General features: G+C 33.2%; 1 protein-coding gene across 3 annotated transcripts in view; it reads left to right on the forward strand.

Annotated features, from left to right (window-relative positions):
- The window catches only part of ptprea (protein tyrosine phosphatase receptor type Ea), a 104084-nt gene that overhangs the window by 43379 nt on the left and 42127 nt on the right, over positions 1-18578 (forward strand). For all 3 annotated transcript variants that reach the window (XM_048169758.1, XM_048169755.1, XM_048169756.1), the window contains one exon: positions 8548-8823. The gene's annotated coding sequence lies outside the window, so the exon portion shown is untranslated. The remainder of the gene's footprint in view (positions 1-8547; positions 8824-18578) is intronic.

Here is an 18578-nt window from a genome sequence, read left to right on the forward strand (position 1 = left end):
GCTATTAATGATTGAAGTTTTGCCCTCATTTATGACAGTTAAAATCAGGGCACTAAATCCAGGCCGCCATTCGTTTCTTTGGGCCAAGAAATGACACGCGATTAGAAACGATATTTCGAGCGCTCCCAGTAGGGAACTGATCAGCCTCGTGTTGGCAGCTTCCTGTCTGCTTCACTGGTGCTAAAGACAGTTTGAATCGCCACAGTGCCCCTTAGTGAAGCTGTTATATACTGCCCACAGACAAGCATTTTGACTCGTCGCTCAGGTTGGACAAGCAGATATCTTGTGTATACAGTAATGCACAACTATGTTAAATGGGGCAAGTGTTCTGGTGGATTTAAAAACAGAAATGCTTTCCAAACTTGAATGACTTTCCTACATCTGTAGTGCACCTTAGGAAGTGTTTTTTTTTAAAGAATATTCACTCTGCTTATGCATTATTTATGCAGCATTATTTTTGTTAAATTAAATTTTTAAAATTGTTTTTATATTGTATTGTATTTAATTTAATTTAATTTATTTTAGTTTTTATTTTGTTAAATGTTATTTTTTAAATTTAATTTTATATTGTATCGTATTTTATTTTATTTCATTTGTATATTCTTTTGTTAATTTTATATTTTAATTTTATTTTATATTGTATTGTATTGTATTTGTTTTATTTTATTTTATTTTTTATTTAGTTAAATTTTAAATTTTATTTTTTATTTTTGTTACATTTTATTTTTTAATTTTTTATATTGTAATGTATTTTATTTCATTTTTTTTTTTTTTTTTTTGTTAATTTTTTATTTTATATTGTATTGCATTTTTTTCATTTATTTATTTAATTTTACTTCATCTCAATTTTTTTTTGTTTAAATTAATCTTTTATTTTTTATTTTAAAGCATTTTCGGTCTTTCTTTGTCCTTTTTAAAGCTTGCCAGCCACTAACCGTCTGCCTTTGTTTCACAGAAAACAGCATCTCATTTTGGAAAAGAATATCTCTTTGAAATTAAAAGAAATGCAGCTTCTATTTTTGCTGAAGTACATTTAATTCCTCTGTACAGAAATGTGCAATTATAGCTGTAAAGTCCTTTTGATGAGAGACCACTTTTCTAGACCAATAAACTTCTGGTCATGCATATTAACAGTGTAAGTGCTGTAGGAAATGCCCTTGCATTTTTTGCTTTTATCTTTAATGCACCGTGTAAGTTCAATTAAAGTTGTCTAAATATGATATTGTCATGCATTATGTACTAAATTATAACATTTCACAACATCATAACTGTTGTGAAATGCATCTTATCATGAGGAAATTGGCCTTTACTGTTTTTCTAGGTTTGTGGGAAAACTTTGAAGTGAACTTCTTTTCTTTGTTAGTTGATTTAAGGCAAAAGCTAAATTATCCGGTAAATAATTGTAGCCTTAATCACCCAAATAGTTGATTTAATTGTTCTAATAATCATTACATTAGTCGATTATTAAGAATAGCTAGTTGAGCTCTGCAGGCGTTGATAAGACTGGATATCATTTTGCACAGACAAGGTTAGTAAGTGATTTTATCATACTAGTCTCAACATGCAGGGCCGTTTCCACTGGGAACAACCGGGAATAGTTGAATTAAAAACTATTTGTATCATTCATATAAATTGGTCTTCAGCTCTTGTGAATGTGGGTGAGTCACATAAGGAGCGGCTATTGATAAATCCATCCTGAATCACCGTTAAACCCAAATGCGCAGGTCACGAACATGTGCACATTACATGACTAAACTTTCATTCAAAGAGGCTTTGTAGAGTATTTACAGGACCGTTGCTATAATCCTGGAAAATTCTTGCCGAGTTTTGCTCAGATATATTGCATGCTAATGGAGGTTTTAAATATAAACCCTGATCTCCAGTGCTAGAAGACTGTCTGCTGGCAGAGCAAACGCTGCTAATTAGTGAGATTTTTGCCCGGGGACGCACACGGCGCTTTTACAGCACGCAGATCCAGCGATATGGAAGTGAAACTGCCCTTCTTCATGTATTTTTCTGCTTTTTCTGAAAAACAGCAGTTGTTCGTCTGTGATTCAGGGATGTTTGGTATCTCAGGAGAGGCTAAAGGTGATTAGATGAGACGGGACACACAGAGCAGTGTGGGTCTCAGCAGTGTTATGCATTCATGAAATAGCCGCACAAATGGCCTTTGCATGTTTAATAGCTGTTCAAATCTTTCTTTTCTGACTGTATAATTTATTAGTAGTGCGTGCTAAGGCAGGAATCACTATTGTTATTGCTCACAATTTGCATTGGGGATTTGAACAAACCCCTGGCCCTGACCCATCAACTCTGGTGCGTAACTCATGAGTTTTGTTGATTTGCGACGTGCTATTATTGTTCAAAGCTTTCCTACTTCTGATGTTTGGAGGATATTCACGTGGTTCTTTTTATTAATGCTATTTTATTTTATTTTATTGTTTGTTTTGTATATAAAATATATAAAATAAAACAAAACAAAATAAGTTAAAAAATATATAAAATATATATAATATTTTATATATTTTATATATTTTAAATATTTCTTTATTTTTTATTTTAATTTATTGTTTGTTTTATATATAAAATATATAACAAAAAACAACAAAATAAAATAAAAAATATATAAAATAAATAATATTTTATATATTTTAAATATTTCTTTATTTTTTTTATTTTAACTTGTTTGTTTTATATATAAAATATATAACATAAAACAACAAAATAAAATAAAAAATATCTGAAATAAATAATATTTTATATATTTTACATATTTCTTTATTTTTTATTTTAATTTGTTTGTTTTATATATAAAATATATAACAAAACAACAAAATAAAATAATAAATATATAAAATAAATAATATTTTATATATTTTACATATTTCTTTATTTTTTATTTTAATTTATTGTTTGTTTTATATATAAAATATATAAGAAAAACAACAAAATAAAATAAAAAATATATAAATAAATAATATTTTATATATTTTACATATTTCTTTATTTTTTATTTTAATTTGTTTGTTTTAAATATAAAATATGTAACATAAAACAACAAAATAAAATAAAAAAATATGTAAAATAAATAATATTTTATATATTTTACATATTTATTTATTTTTTTTATTTTAATTTGTTTGTTTTATATATAAAATATATAACATAAAACAACAAAATAAAATAAAAAATATATAAAATAAATAATATTTTATATATTTTACATATTTCTTTATTTTTTATTTTATTTTGTTTTGTTTTATATATGGAATATATAAGTATATAGATTTGTCATTTTCACTTGTCATTTTTTGTCTTTTTTTTTTTTTTTTTTCCCAACATCTCATTTTGGAAAAATATCTCTGAAATTAAAAGCAGAAATGCAGCTTCTATTTTTGCTGAACTACTTGAATTTAATTCCCCTCTGCAAAAATTGAGCTGTAAAGTTGTCCTTTTGATGAACAACTTCTGGTTTTACTTTCACGTTATTTTTAGAACATGGAAATCTAGTTCTTCTTCTTCATTATTATTATTATTATTATTATTATCATTTTTTTTTAATATATCCTATTTGCTATGTGACATTTAATGGATTATTATCCAGGATTTATTCCATAAAACGGATGTGAATGAAGCTGGCAACTTGCATCTGCCTTTCCAGCCGATCAGCTCCGTTCATTCAGTATGCTTCTGTGGTGTGTTCAACACTCAGGATGTAAGACCTATTTTGCTGTCATATCCAGAGAACGAAAGCCTGTTATCATGACAATGAAGCTGAAATCAGTCCCGCAGAACTCTGCACGAGAGACGCTCACTGTGGAGAGCATCAGATGTGACCCGCAGGAGGAGATCAGGGATTATTCTCTACTCATCAAGGGAGTTCACGGGCAGAGCATCGCCCGTCTGAGATCTGCTCCTTTCATCTGCTCTTTAAAGGTTACACAGAAAATTTTCTGCTCACCAGGGACAACAGAAGCACACAGAGAGACACAGAGAGGAGTGTTTATTGATGTTACGCCTCATACATTTCCATGGAGTTTTTTTTTTTTGAAGCATTATATTAGTGTTGCCCTTTTGGAGTCATTGTGTGAAAGAAAGTTAATATTTGGCTAATATTTGGTCATTTTGAGAGTGGCCATTGATTGGCCAATAACTGCTCCCACTTACCTGATTAACAAGTTGTAGATAGGGCTGGGTGGTATGATGATATATATCATTACAACGGTATAAAATGTCTGTTGTTAGAGATTTTGCTATATTGTGTATATCGCAGTATGTAAATATGAAGAGTTCAGATGCAAAAGCCGCTAAACGCCACATCCATCAAAAATGAGATAATGATATGAGATAATGATATTAAGTACATCATAACACATAGTATACGTTCATCAAATACTTTCGCTTCAAATCCGCTAAATCTTAGCGTCAACCCATTCAGAAATACCAGTTTGTTGGCAGAAACTGCTAAACACCACTTCCCTTTTTCAGCAAAATCCTCTAAGTCCACAGAAGATGAACCAATCGGAAGACGCGAATCGAATTATATGATTTCAAGATGAATGATAGCGTGCCTATGAGCCGGCTTTCAATTGCCGAGCTGCAAGTTTTTATCATGTTTTGTCCATCATTACAGTGGCAATGATAGGATTTCATGAGTAGCAAGTAAACACAAAAGCCGGTTATGTGTCAAGTGAAAGTTGGGTGTGAACCGGATATGTATCAGTGTAATGGATCTGTGGTCTTAAAGTGACAGCAGCCTAATAAACCTGCATTGCTCTCTGGAATACTTGATTCTGATTGGTTAGTCGTGTCATTCTGCAGTCAAATATTTGTATATAATAAATCTAAACTGTATAATTGGCCGTTGTCCAATGACAAAGACAATATCACATATTTTAGTAATCATCATAAATTAAAAGCTCAAAACACTCATAATTCATCCAGTTTTTGAACCGGATGTGTATCAGTGTAATGGATCTGTGGTCTTAAAGTGACAGCAGCCTAATAAACCTGCTGCTCTGTGTCATTAATGTGAATTAAACAAAAGAGAAAATAACTCTTTTTCACTTTAATAAGAATAAATTTATATTTCATACAGTGAAGACTATGCAATTTTATTTTTACATTTGATTATTAAATTTCTATTTCTAACTACATGTTAAAGGGTTAAATGAAAATTCTGTCATTAATTACTCACCTTTATGTCATTCCACACCCGTAAGACCTTCGTTCATCTTCAGAACACAAATTAAGATATTTTTGATAAAATCCGATGGCTCAGTGAGGCCTGCATTGCCAGCAAGATAATTAACACTTTCAGATATCCAGAAAGCTACTAAAGACATATTTAAAACAGTTCATGTGACTACAGTGGTTCAACCTTAATGTTATAAAGTGACGAGAATACGTTTTGTGCGCCAAAAAAATCCAAAATAATGACTTTATTCCACAATATCTAGTGATGGGCGATTCCAAAACACTGCTTTATGAAGCTTCGAAGCTTTACGAATCTTTTGTTTCGAATCAGTGGTTCAGAGTGCCAAAGTCACATGAACTATTGAAGTTTCGAAACACTTATGACGTAACGAAGCCTCATTTACTGAAATTACGTGTCTTTGGAGCTCAGAACCACTTATTATGTTTATATAGTTTGTATATAAAAATAAAAGCTTCAGTTGTTTTTATGATCAAATACTGATTTATAATGATTTTACTATGGAAAACATGGTTACCATGGTCATTTTTGGCAAATTGTGAAATATAAAATGCATGATGCATTATCCTATCATGGTAAACTTGGCATGGAATAGAAATTGCTATTGTTTTGCGTTCCCTACTGTGAAGTAGCCTATATCCGAGTGAAGTGGCTTCTTGAACTAGAAAACGTATAGGGCGGGACTTGAGTTTGCTGTCCTGACCTTGCGCCGGTGCTCTCGTCATTAGAGAAGAGATGTCTTTGGGAGGGCGTGGAGACGCTAATGTTTTTGATGAAAGATCACGAGAAGATTACGACAATTGTAATTGCAAGCTTTACTCACCCTCAATGCATCCTAGGTGTATATGACTTTCTTCTTTCTGATGAAGTCAATCTGAGATATATTAATAAATATCCTGATGCATCTGAGCTTTATAATGGCAGTCAACGGTATCAACAAGTATGAGCTGAAGAAAGCGCTTCCATCCACATCCATCCATCATAAATGTACTCCACACAGCTCCGGGGGATTAATAAAGACCTTCTGAAGCGAAGCAATGCATTTGTGTAAAAAAATATCCATATTTAACAAGTTATGAAGTAAAATATCTAGCTTCTACCAGACTGCCTTCTATATTCAAATTACGAAAAAAACAGAACTGCTGTCGCGTCAGTTAAAGGTGCCGAAGAACATGTTTTCAAAAGATGTAATATAAGCCTTAAGTGTCCCCTGAATGTGTCTGTGAAGTTTCAGCTCAAAATACCCCATAGTTTTTTTTTATAAATTTTTTTAACTGCCTATTATTATAAATGCGCCGATTCAGGGTACGCGGCCCCTTTAAATCTCGTGCTTCACGCTCCAAGAGCTCGCGCTTGCCTTAAACACCATAAACAAAGTTCACACAGCTAATATAACCCTCAAAATGGATCTTTACAAAGTGTTCGTCATGCAACATGTCTAATCGCGTATAGTATTTATTTGGATGTTTACATTTGATTCTGAATTCCATGCATGTGTGTACAAAAAACGTGGTAACCCCACTCCGTCCAGTTGCTAGACTAGATGTTCACCATAGCAACAGCTTGGAATGCACAAGCATGAAGATTCTGTACACTTGCAGCTTTTCCCAGGTAGATAAATTGTACTTTGTCACCCCTGTCTGTTCCTCCTCCTCCTTCTCCTCCTCATCGTGTCTATCAAGTGTCTTTCCTTTTTTCTCTCTTTATCTAAATCCTCCTCCCACTCCATTCTATCTCTCCCTCTCATTTAAATTCATGTGTGGCATCCTCTGGAGGGTCTGCTGGGATTATATTACACACAGAAGCCATCTCTGTGGTCAGGCTCCAGGGCGTTGCGATGTGTGGCGATGCCGAGAGCTGTTTAAATTTTAAAAACGCCATCTGAATCTGATGGGCTGACGGCTGCCGAATTGGATTCAAATGCAGGATGGTGGCTGTGTTGGTGAAATATCAGGAGCTGTTAAATGTATTCACTCCCATTACAAACAGCAACAATGAGCTCAGTAGTAACGAGGCATGAAGTCGATTTCCTGTGTAATTTGTGTGTTTGAAATGGTTGTGTTTAACAGGACTCATTCTGAGGGAGCCATTAAGAGGAAATGACATTAGTGCTCAAACTTGAACAAACCCGTATTAAGCGCATAACTCGTCTCTCATCATTTGTGGTACAGACATGAATGATACCTCAAATCCTAAGCATATTTGTTGAGGAGAAGTGTGCTTGGCTGTTGATTTTGGCCTGTTGGATGATATAATAGGGTGAAAAGTAGACTTCTGTTGAGATCAGATTATCACAGAAACTTGCTGTTGGATTTTTGTAAATGATTTTGATCTTTGTCAGAAGTTAATGAGACAAAGTGTTACATATCTCGGCTGAATACAGGGCGTAATTTGAATCAGATTAACAAATGAGTTTTGAATTTTATAATAATAATACTGTGCCAGGCCACATACATGTGGAAAATCAGATCTTTAGACCCTCTGTTATCCTCATTATTCTCATTGTGTTAAGATTATTATTATTATTATATGGCTCTCTGGAATACTTTGGTTGATTCTGATTGGACAGTCATGTCAAATATTTGTATATAATAACTCTAAACTCTATAATTGGCCGTTGTCCCTGGCAACCAATTTCCAATATAGCTGTGCTAGTTGAATGCTTCTCATGCCGCTTTGTGGTCCATGTATGCAGCCGTATAGAGTGCATTAGCGCCTGTCCTCTTTTCAGTGGCTCTGGTTATGGAAGTATTTTTTTCATTAATTTTTCCCATAGGGATTAAAATAGTTTTTGTTAAAGAGTTATAAGCCATGAACCAAGGCAAGCAGCTACTTAGTGAATCATTCACAACACTACAGTTTATTGCAAAATATGCATATATACAAACATTTCAGTATTTTGAGAGCATAGAGAGATCGACTCAATTACATGAGAGTGGGCGGAGCTAAAGAGCAAGTTTGAAAAGTGTTGCTTTTTTCGACTCTCTGATTGGTTGGACATCATTTTCTGCACAGCATCATGGGCAATGTAGTTTTTCACCAGGAATTCCACTGTTAAACATGATTATTTTAAAAAATAAGTTGAAATAATGCAGGCTGACTGCTTCAGCAGAAGCAAAAACCATGGGTTAAGAACCTGGTAGCTCACTGTAGGGCTGTCTTTAAAGGTTTATAAGTTATCGGAGTGAAATGAATGGAGTTTTTATTTCCTGAACCTGACTGTTGCACTCTTTAACAACCTGTCAAGGTTTATTTTGTGATAATGACTGGCTTACATAATTACCTGAATAAACATCTAACCTGAGTCTCTACCTCTCTTGTTCTCCCTCCAGGTGTCATTGTGCTGCTGCATTGAACTCCTGGATTTCTGCTGTTCCTGTTTATTCCGTGGATTTGTGGAGTAGATAGATAGATAGATAGATAAATAGATAGATCTAGCAAATTTAAGAAGAGATCTGAGAGAAAGAGAGAGAGAGAGAGAGAGAGAGAGAGAGAGAGTATGAGGCAAAGTATTAAGTCTGAAGGAGCGATGTGACGGTTGGATTCCTCCTACAGCGCACCGGCTACAATGGACTTCCAAATCAGACACTGAAACATCACTGCTCAAGGTAGGATCAAAACATTTCCACAGTAAAAATGACTGAAATTGCTGTTCTTTTGTTGTTGCTGTTGCGTGTTATTTTTTCTTTGAAGTCCAAGGTTTGTCAAGGTGTCTTGTACGGAAGAGGATTAGGGCCAAGCAATAATAAAATATAAAACCATCTCGAGATTAAAGTTGTTGAATTTCGAGAAAAAAGTCAAAATAAAATGTTGAGAATAAACTCGTTAAATTACGAGAAAAAACTTGTTAAATTTCGAGACAAAAGTCGAGATAAAATGTTGGGAATAAAGAAAAAAGTTGTCATTTAACGAATTTGTTCTCGTAATTTAACAACTTTTTTCTCATAATTTAATGAGTTTATTCTCAACATTTTATCTCGACTTTTTTCTCGAAATTTAATGACATTTTTCTCATAATTTAACGAGTTTTTTCACGTAATTTAACGAGTTTATTCTCAACATTTTATCTTGACCTTTTTCTCGAAATTTAACGATTTTTTTCACGTAATTTAACGAGTTTATTCTCAACATTTTATCTTGACTTTTTTCTCGAAATTTAACAACTTTAATCTCGAGATGGTTTTATTTTTTTATTATTGCTTGGCCCTAATCCTCTTCCGTAGTCTTGCACCAGGCTCATGGATAATATAGTTTAAAGGGTTAGTATAATGAAAATTATCCCATGATGGGGGATAAAACTCCTACATCCTACATCATACATCACGTCACAGAGTTACTCTTGTGGCGCAAGTCGACTTGCATAGTATGTGTACGGTCGTCTGCCGGAATTGAATTATTATAGTTAATAAAGTTTTAAATATGGATATTTTTCATACAAAAACACATCGCTTTGCTTCAAAAGGACTTTATTACCCGCCTGGAGCTGTATGGATTATTTTTTATAATGGATGGATGAATTTTTTGGGGCTTCAAAATCTGGCCCTCCTTCACTACCATTATAAAGCTTGGAAGAGCAAGGATATTTTTTAAAAATATCTCAGATTGTGTTCGTCTGAAAGAAGATAGTCAAATACACCTAGGATAGCTTGAGGGTGAAAAAATCATGGGATAATTTTCATTTTTGGGTGAACTATTCCTTTAAATGACCATTTTCCAACCTCTTCAGTGCTTTCCACACATAGACTTTACTTGGGCGGGCCGCCCAAGTATATTTGGAGACACATTTTTGCTTTTATTATTTTTATCCTCTTATACTTTTATATCCGCGCAAGATAATGAAACCATCCGCGGTCGATTAACTAGTCGTTTCGTACCTGCTCGTTAGGTGTGCGTCAGAACTGTTTACTCCCGCTAGCATTCCCACAGGCACTGCATTTTGCAAAGTCACAAGGGGGCACTGTTGCGCGTTCTACAAACTCGCAGTGCTTCAGACTGCTTCAAAGTGATTCTCAATCAATGAAAAGCGCAGATTTATGCCAAGCGATTGCTAATGAACTCAAGTTGATGAATTATTACAAGGTCTACTTCATGGCCTTTATATCAAATGTTTTAGACGATTGTAAGAATGTGAAGGATCAGCCTGCAATAGTACAGACATTTCAAAATAAGCGTCCCGGTGTATTTCGGGCTTGTTTATAATTAAAAGTCACACGCTAAGTTTTTTCTTTTTCTTTTGGGCATTATTGGTATTTTGGTTACACAATAAATTGTATTTAATTTGATTTCCATTTAATTCATAATAAATTATTGTAGTCTCCCCCACAGGAAGAAAAGACTAAGAACATTATTTGACACATATATTATTCATTTTATAAATTTTACTAGTAAAATCTGTGTCCCATTCAAGGCAGGGTAGGCAAAAAAATGTATAAAAAACTTTTTTTCAAAATTTGTTTAAACTTTATTTATATATCAATACATAATTAAAATGTAAGTACTCTGAAAAAGAAAGTATAAAAATCGAGTGTCTGTAGACCTCTCACGACTGTTTTAAAGACAGCTCATTATTTCCATTCACTCCACCCCCTCCCTTCTGGGCTCCTTCCAAAGCCACGCCCCCAAAACGCATGAACGTGTGACTCCGACCACTGAGCTGGAAGACGCATTATTTACCTGAGACGAGCGGAGAGGAAGGAGCACAGTGCATGTAGTGACATCATGTCAGAATCACATGTAATAAAAATAACTTTAAAATTATGAAGATAAACAAACAAGATGTATTTTAGTACTCACTATCAAGCTAGCATATTGATATTGGTAAAGTTTAAAATATATATTTTTTGATTCGCTAACGAGCTAGTTATCTATAAGGCAAAGCTAAAAACAGGTTGCATGATACACGTTTTTCCATTACCATCATTTACACTGTGATGAAGATGAATTTCGTGTAAGATTCATAACATATACGTTGTTCTACAGATCAACAGAGTAACATACACTCAAATATCAACTCACAACTGCATTGCAGACACAAAATAATAACACACACATACAACAAAGTGTGTACGACACACACAGATACAAGATAAAGACATCAGTAAACATAGGTAGAGAATATAAAAACAAAACAAAGGCGAAAAAAACGTGCAGGTAAACTTGCAGGTGAACATGGTAAAAGACTTAGACAGAGGGTAAAATTATGCACAATTCAACACTATAGCTATCATTATTTATCGTCTCTACTACGGCTCGCTAAGTAATGTTATGTTAGCTATATTACGCAGCTACGTGTGCTAATGACACATGCTTCATGAAAAAATAAACAAAAAAATATGTATGATCAAAATACAAAAAGAAAGATTTACCTGTCCAGCAGAAATAAAGCCATCAAGGAGTCACTTTTCAGCCCCTTGAGTTCCCTCAGTTCTCGCCATCGCTGGAAAGCCACGCCGATATTAACTCGCGTTTTATTTCTTTGTTTATCCAAAGACTTTTTGTTCATTGCCTTTTCTTGTACTGTTACTGTCTTCCTTTTTTTGCCTGGTTTGCCTTCACTAACTGCATAGGCCGATACTGTGAATTTAGCTTGCTGTTTCTCTGCCATTGTTTTGGTATTCCTAGGATCCGTGCCTCTTGGATTCCCCAAATCAAACGTGCGCGCGCAAGTGGGCAGGTCATGTGTGGCAAAAGGGTGGTTGCCATGGTTGCGAGAGAGTGACAGCCGCCTAAGCCAATCCTATGTTTCGTCCCGGATGGAAATAATGAGCTGTGTTTAATACAGATTAAACGGTCTAGAGTCACTCGATTTTTATACTCTTTTTACCAGAGTTCTTACATTTTAATTATGCATGTATATATATAGAAAGTTTAAACAAATTTGGAACAAAATTTCTTACCTACCCTGCCTTTCACTGAGAGAGACACTATATGACAGCAAGGAGAACATAGGAAAAGGAGAACCATTTAAATGCTGTAATTTTGCATAATTTACAATGCATAATAATGCATAATATTAGTATGTTATTAAATGTAATATGATATGTAATTAAAATTAATTTCAATAAATAAAAATACTGTTAAAAATCACACATTATTTGTTTGTCACATGTATTAGATGGATTTTTCGCCCGGCTACCACCGCAAGTATATTTCAAACCTGTGGGAAGCACTGCTCTTCTCATATTTAGTTTTTGCTACTGTACCTTTAAGACTCATCTGGAGAGGGCTGAGATGCTGAATAGGTGTTATGTAAATATGGTCGATCATATGTTAATGAGCTGATGGTTGTGATGTCAGTCTGCAATGAGTTCTGAGTAAGCAGTTTTTGCAGTTTCTGGGTGGACTGAGGAGGGATTTTTGAGTTGTGAATGTTATGTGTAATTCATCAAACTCTCATTTCAAATGAACAAGAAAAATCCTGTTTTCCATGATTAAGGGAATATCCTGCATTTAATTCAGAAGTCATTTTTTTTGTGTAATAGTGAAAAAAGTGCTCAGATGAGCTTAAATATACTCACCTTAAACTTTTTTTATGCTCACGGCACACAAACGCTGTAATGTTTTTAAGATCCAGTTTCATTGAAATAATCCAAGCGTTGAATGTCTGGCCTGGGGTTCATTTTCATTTCATCTTTCACACATTTCTTGATTGTTCATCATATTGCGTGTGGTTATAAAAGCTGTGTGTTCAGCACAGTCACACTCTCTGATCCTCTCAGTGTCTGCAGGAATATTCAAAGGATTTTGTTTTTTTTTTGTTTTTTTTCTCATTGTTCCTGTTATTGCTGCTTCGCTGGCACAGCGTCTCTCATTATCAGAGCTGTTACCAAACGCTCCACAGAGGCCTGAAAACATGGAGATATTCCAGCGGGTTGTGTGCAAACACGTCTGTGGGTAGACAATGCGTGTGTGTGTGTGTGTGTGTGTTTGTGAGTCTGTGCATGCATAGTGTCCAGGACTTGTTTAAGGAATGTGTGTAAGTGTATGTATCTTATCCAAAGGTTAAGAAGTGTGTGTCAGACTCGAGCAGGAAACCTGGCTGCACAGGAAAGGAAATAACCTATCAGCCGGCATATGGAGGACAGCATGTGCTAACACTGTGCACACACACACACACACACACACACACACACACACACACACACACACACACACACACACACACACACACACACACACACACACTTGTATATGTGGTTTATGGGGACTCTCCATAGACGTAATGGTTTTTATACTGTACAAACTGTATATTCTATCCTCTAATCCTACCCCTACCCTTAAACCTACCCATCACAGAAAACTTTCGGCATTTTTACATTTTCAAAAAAAAAAAAACATAATTTAGTATGTTTATTAATCCCCACAATGTAGGTGATTTCAAATTTTACTATCCTTTACAATGTACATAAGTTTAAATTACAGTTAATTGGCCAAAGCACATTAAAAACATTGTGAATATTTACAATGTTGCTTGATTTTATATTGTCAGCAAAATTATTCGAATCACCCACGCATTCATGAACTCTCATACAAATACATATAGACTCACAAATGCTCATTAGAATCCCTGTTTATGTGGCTCGGTCTGTCCACTCCAAATGCCAAGCGGAAGGGTCTGAAGTGTGTTCATTTATCAGACTGGATGTTGTCATTCTGATTGTTCTCATTCATCGCACTGTGACATTTACAAGAGCTTTGCTGCTCTCTTATCTCACAGCTTTTCTAAACATGAAAATTCATTCTCTCCATCATGTTGTTCCAAACCTGAATTAATTTCTTTCCTCTGTGGAACATGAAAGGAGTATGGAAGCTTGCTTCCACCACTTCATAAAAAAATAAAAATGGTAATTACAACTTTTTATCTCACAATTCTGACTTTTTCTCGCAGTTGCATGTTTGCATCTCACAATTCTGAACTTTTTTTTTCAGAATTGCGAGATTTAAACTCGTAATTGTGAGTTATAAAGTCAGAATTGCATGATATAAAGCCAGAATTGTGAGAATTGTGAATTTTCTCAGATTTGTTTATATCACGCAATTCTGACTTTATAACATGCAATTGTGAGTTATAAAGTCAGAATTGTAAAATATAAACGTCATTCTTTTTCCCCCTCACAACTGGACATTACATCACGCAATTGTGAATTTATATCTTACAATTCTGAGAAAAAAAATCAGAACTGAAAGGAAAAAAAAACAAAAACATTTTCTCACAATTGTGAGTTTATATCACAATTCTGACTTTATATCACACAATTCGGACTTTATAACACGCAATTCTGACTTTATAACACGTAATTCTGACTTTATAACACGCAATTCTGACTTTATATCACAATTCTGACTTTATAACTCGCAATTCTGACTTTATAACACGCAATTCTGACTTTATATCACAATTCTGACTTTATAACTCGCAATTCTGACTTTATAACTTGCAATTCTGACTTTATATCACAATTCTGACTTTATAACTCGCAATTCTGACTTTATATCACAATTCTTACTTTATAACTCGCAATTCTGACTTCATAACACAATTCTGACTTTATAACACGCAATTCAGACTTTATATCACAATTCTGACTTTATAACTCGCAATTCTGACTTTATATCACAATTCTGACTTTATAACTTGCAATTGTGAGTTATAAAGTCAGAATTGTAAAATATAAACGTCATTCTTTTTCCCCCTCACAACTGGACATTACATCACGCAATTGTGAATTTATATCTTACAATTCTGAGAAAAAAAATCAGAACTGAAAGGAAAAAAAAACAAAAACATTTTCTCACAATTGTGAGTTTATATCACAATTGTGAGTTTATATCACACAATTCGGACTTTATAACACGCAATTCTGACTTTATAACACGCAATTCTGACTTTATAACACGCAATTCTGACTTTATATCACAATTCTGACTTTATAACTCGCAATTCTGACTTTATAACACGCAATTCTGACTTTATATCACAATTCTGACTTTATATCACAATTCTGACTTTATAACTCGCAATTCTGACTTTATAACTCACAATTCTGACTTTATATCACACAATTCGGACTTTATAACACGCAATTCTGACTTTATATCGCAATTCTGACTTTATAACACGCAATTCTGACTTTATAACACGCAATTCTGACTTTATATCACAATTCTGACTTTATAACTCGCAATTCTGACTTTATAACTCGCAATTCTGACTTTATAACACGCAATTCTGACTTTATATCACAATTCTGACTTTATAACTCGCAATTCTGACTTTATATCACAATTCTGACTTTATAACTTGCAATTCTGACTTTATATCACAATTCTGACTTTATAACTCGCAATTCTGACTTTATATCACAATTCTTACTTTATAACTCGCAATTCTGACTTCATAACACAATTCTGACTTTATAACACGCAATTCAGACTTTATATCACAATTCTGACTTTATAACTCGCAATTCTGACTTTATATCACAATTCTGACTTTATAACTTGCAATTCTGACTTTATATCACAATTCTGACTTTATAACTCACAATTCTGACTTTATAACTCGCAATTCTGACTTTATATCACAATTCTGACTTTATAACTCGCAATTCTGACTTTATATCACAATTCTGACTTTATAACTCGCAATTCTGACTTTATATCACAATTCTGACTTTATAACTCGCAATTCTGACTTTATATCACAATTCTGACTTTATAACTCGCAATTCTGACTTTATATCACAATTCTGACTTTATAACTCGCAATTCTGACTTTATATCACAATTCTTACTTTATAACTTGCAATTCTGACTTTATATCACAATTCTGACTTTATAACTCACAATTCTGACTTTATAACTCGCAATTCTGACTTTATATCACAATTCTGACTTTATAACTCACAATTCTGACTTTATAACTCGCAATTCTGACTTTATATCACAATTCTGACTTTATAACTCGTAATTCTGACTTTATAACACGCAATTCTGACTTTATATCACAATTCTGACTTTATAACTCGCAATTCTGACTTTATAACTCGCAATTCTGACTTTATAACTCGCAATTCTGACTTTATAACTCGCAATTCTGACTTTATAACACGCAATTCTGACTTTATATCACAATTCTGACTTTATAACACGCAATTCAGACTTTATATCACAATTCTGACTTTATAACTCGCAATTCTGACTTTATAACACGCAATTCTGACTTTATATCAAAATTCTGACTTTATAACTCGCAATTCTGACTTTATAACTCACAATTCTGACTTTATAACTCGCAATTCTGACTTTATATCACAATTCTGACTTTATAACTCGCAATTCTGACTTTATAACACGCAATTCTGACTTTATATCACAATTCTGACTTTATAACTCGCAATTCTGACTTTATATCACAATTCTGACTTTATAACTCGCAATTCTGACTTTATAACACGCAATTCTGACTTTATATCACAATTCTGACTTTATAACACGCAATTCAGACTTTATATCACAATTCTGACTATAACTCGCAATTCTGACTTTATAACGCAATTCTGACTTTATATCACAATTCTGACTTTATAACTCGCAATTCTGACTTTATATCACAATTCTGACTTTATAACTCACAATTCTGACTTTATATCACAATTCTGACTTTATAACTCGCAATTCTGACTTTATATCACAATTCTGACTTTATATCACAATTCTGACTTTATAACTCGCAATTCTGACTTTATATCGCAATTCTGACTTTATATCGCAATTCTGACTTTATAACACGCAATTCAGACTTTATATCACAATTCTGACTATAACTCGCAATTCTGACTTTATAACGCAATTCTGACTTTATATCACAATTCTGACTTTATAACTCGCAATTCTGACTTTATATCACAATTCTGACTTTATAACTCACAATTCTGACTTTATATCACAATTCTGACTTTATAACTCGCAATTCTGACTTTATATCACAATTCTGACTTTATATCACAATTCTGACTTTATAACTCGCAATTCTGACTTTATATCGCAATTCTGACTTTATATCGCAATTCTGACTTTATAACACGCAATTCAGACTTTATATCACAATTCTGACTTTATAACTCGCAATTCTGACTTTATAACACAATTCTGACTTTATAACACGCAATTCAGACTTTATATCACAATTCTGACTTTATAACTCGCAATTCTGACTTTATAACTCGCAATTCTGACTTTATATCACAATTCTGACTTTATAACTCGCAATTCTGACTTTATATCACAATTCTGACTTTATAACTCGCAATTCTGACTTTATATCACAATTCTGACTTTATATCACAATTCTGACTTTATATCTCACAATTCTGACTTTATAACACAATTCTGACTTTATATCACAATTCTGACTTTATAACTCGCAATTCTGACTTTATATCACAATTCTGACTTTATATCACAATTCTGACGTTATAACTCGCAATTCTGACTTTATATCACAATTCTGTGCAAAATTATTGCATATCATGCAATTCTGACTCTATAACTCATAATTATGAGTATGTAGCATGCAATTCTGACTTTTTTCTCACAATTGCAAGTTTATATCACGCAATTCTGAGAAAAAAGTCAGAATAGCGAGAAGTTGTAATTACCGTTTTTATTTTTTATTTCATGATGGAAACAAGCTTCCATGGGGACCAAAAATGACTAAAAAGCACCATATAAGTAGTCAGTATGACTGGTGTTCTCTCTTTCAAGGCTTATGAAGTCATATGATCACTTTATGTGAGTTACAAATTTAGATTGTTATTAACTGCTCTGTTCTTTTGAGTCTATGTACACTCATACACCACCGTTTAAAAGTTTGAGGTCTCTAAGATTTTTTTTCAAAATTTTTATTTTTAAAGAAGTCTCTTATACTCAAGGCTGCATTTATTTGATCAAAAAATACAGTTAAAACAGCAATATTGTGAAAGATTTTTACAATTTAAAATATTGTTTTCTATTTGAATATATTGTAAAATGTAATTTCTGTGATCATAGCTGAATTTTCAGCATCATTACTCCAGTCTTCAGTGTCACATGATCCTTCAGCTTTGATTTGTTGCTCAAGAAACATTTCTTTAAAACGATTAATATTCATTGCTTAATGTATGTATGAAAACTGTATTATTTGATGAATAAAAGGCTCAAAAGAACATTTTTTTTTTAGTATTATTCTAAATGTATTTATATAAATATCAATTTAAAGCATCCTTGCTGAATAAATGTACAAGCTTGATGCCAAGCATGATTGAATGTCATTGCAAGCTTTCATTTCACTTTTGAAAGGCTTAGAATATAGTGCACAAGAAGC

Source organism: Megalobrama amblycephala, linkage group LG20 (genome assembly GCF_018812025.1).
Source record: "Megalobrama amblycephala isolate DHTTF-2021 linkage group LG20, ASM1881202v1, whole genome shotgun sequence".
NCBI lineage: Eukaryota > Metazoa > Chordata > Actinopteri > Cypriniformes > Xenocyprididae > Megalobrama > Megalobrama amblycephala.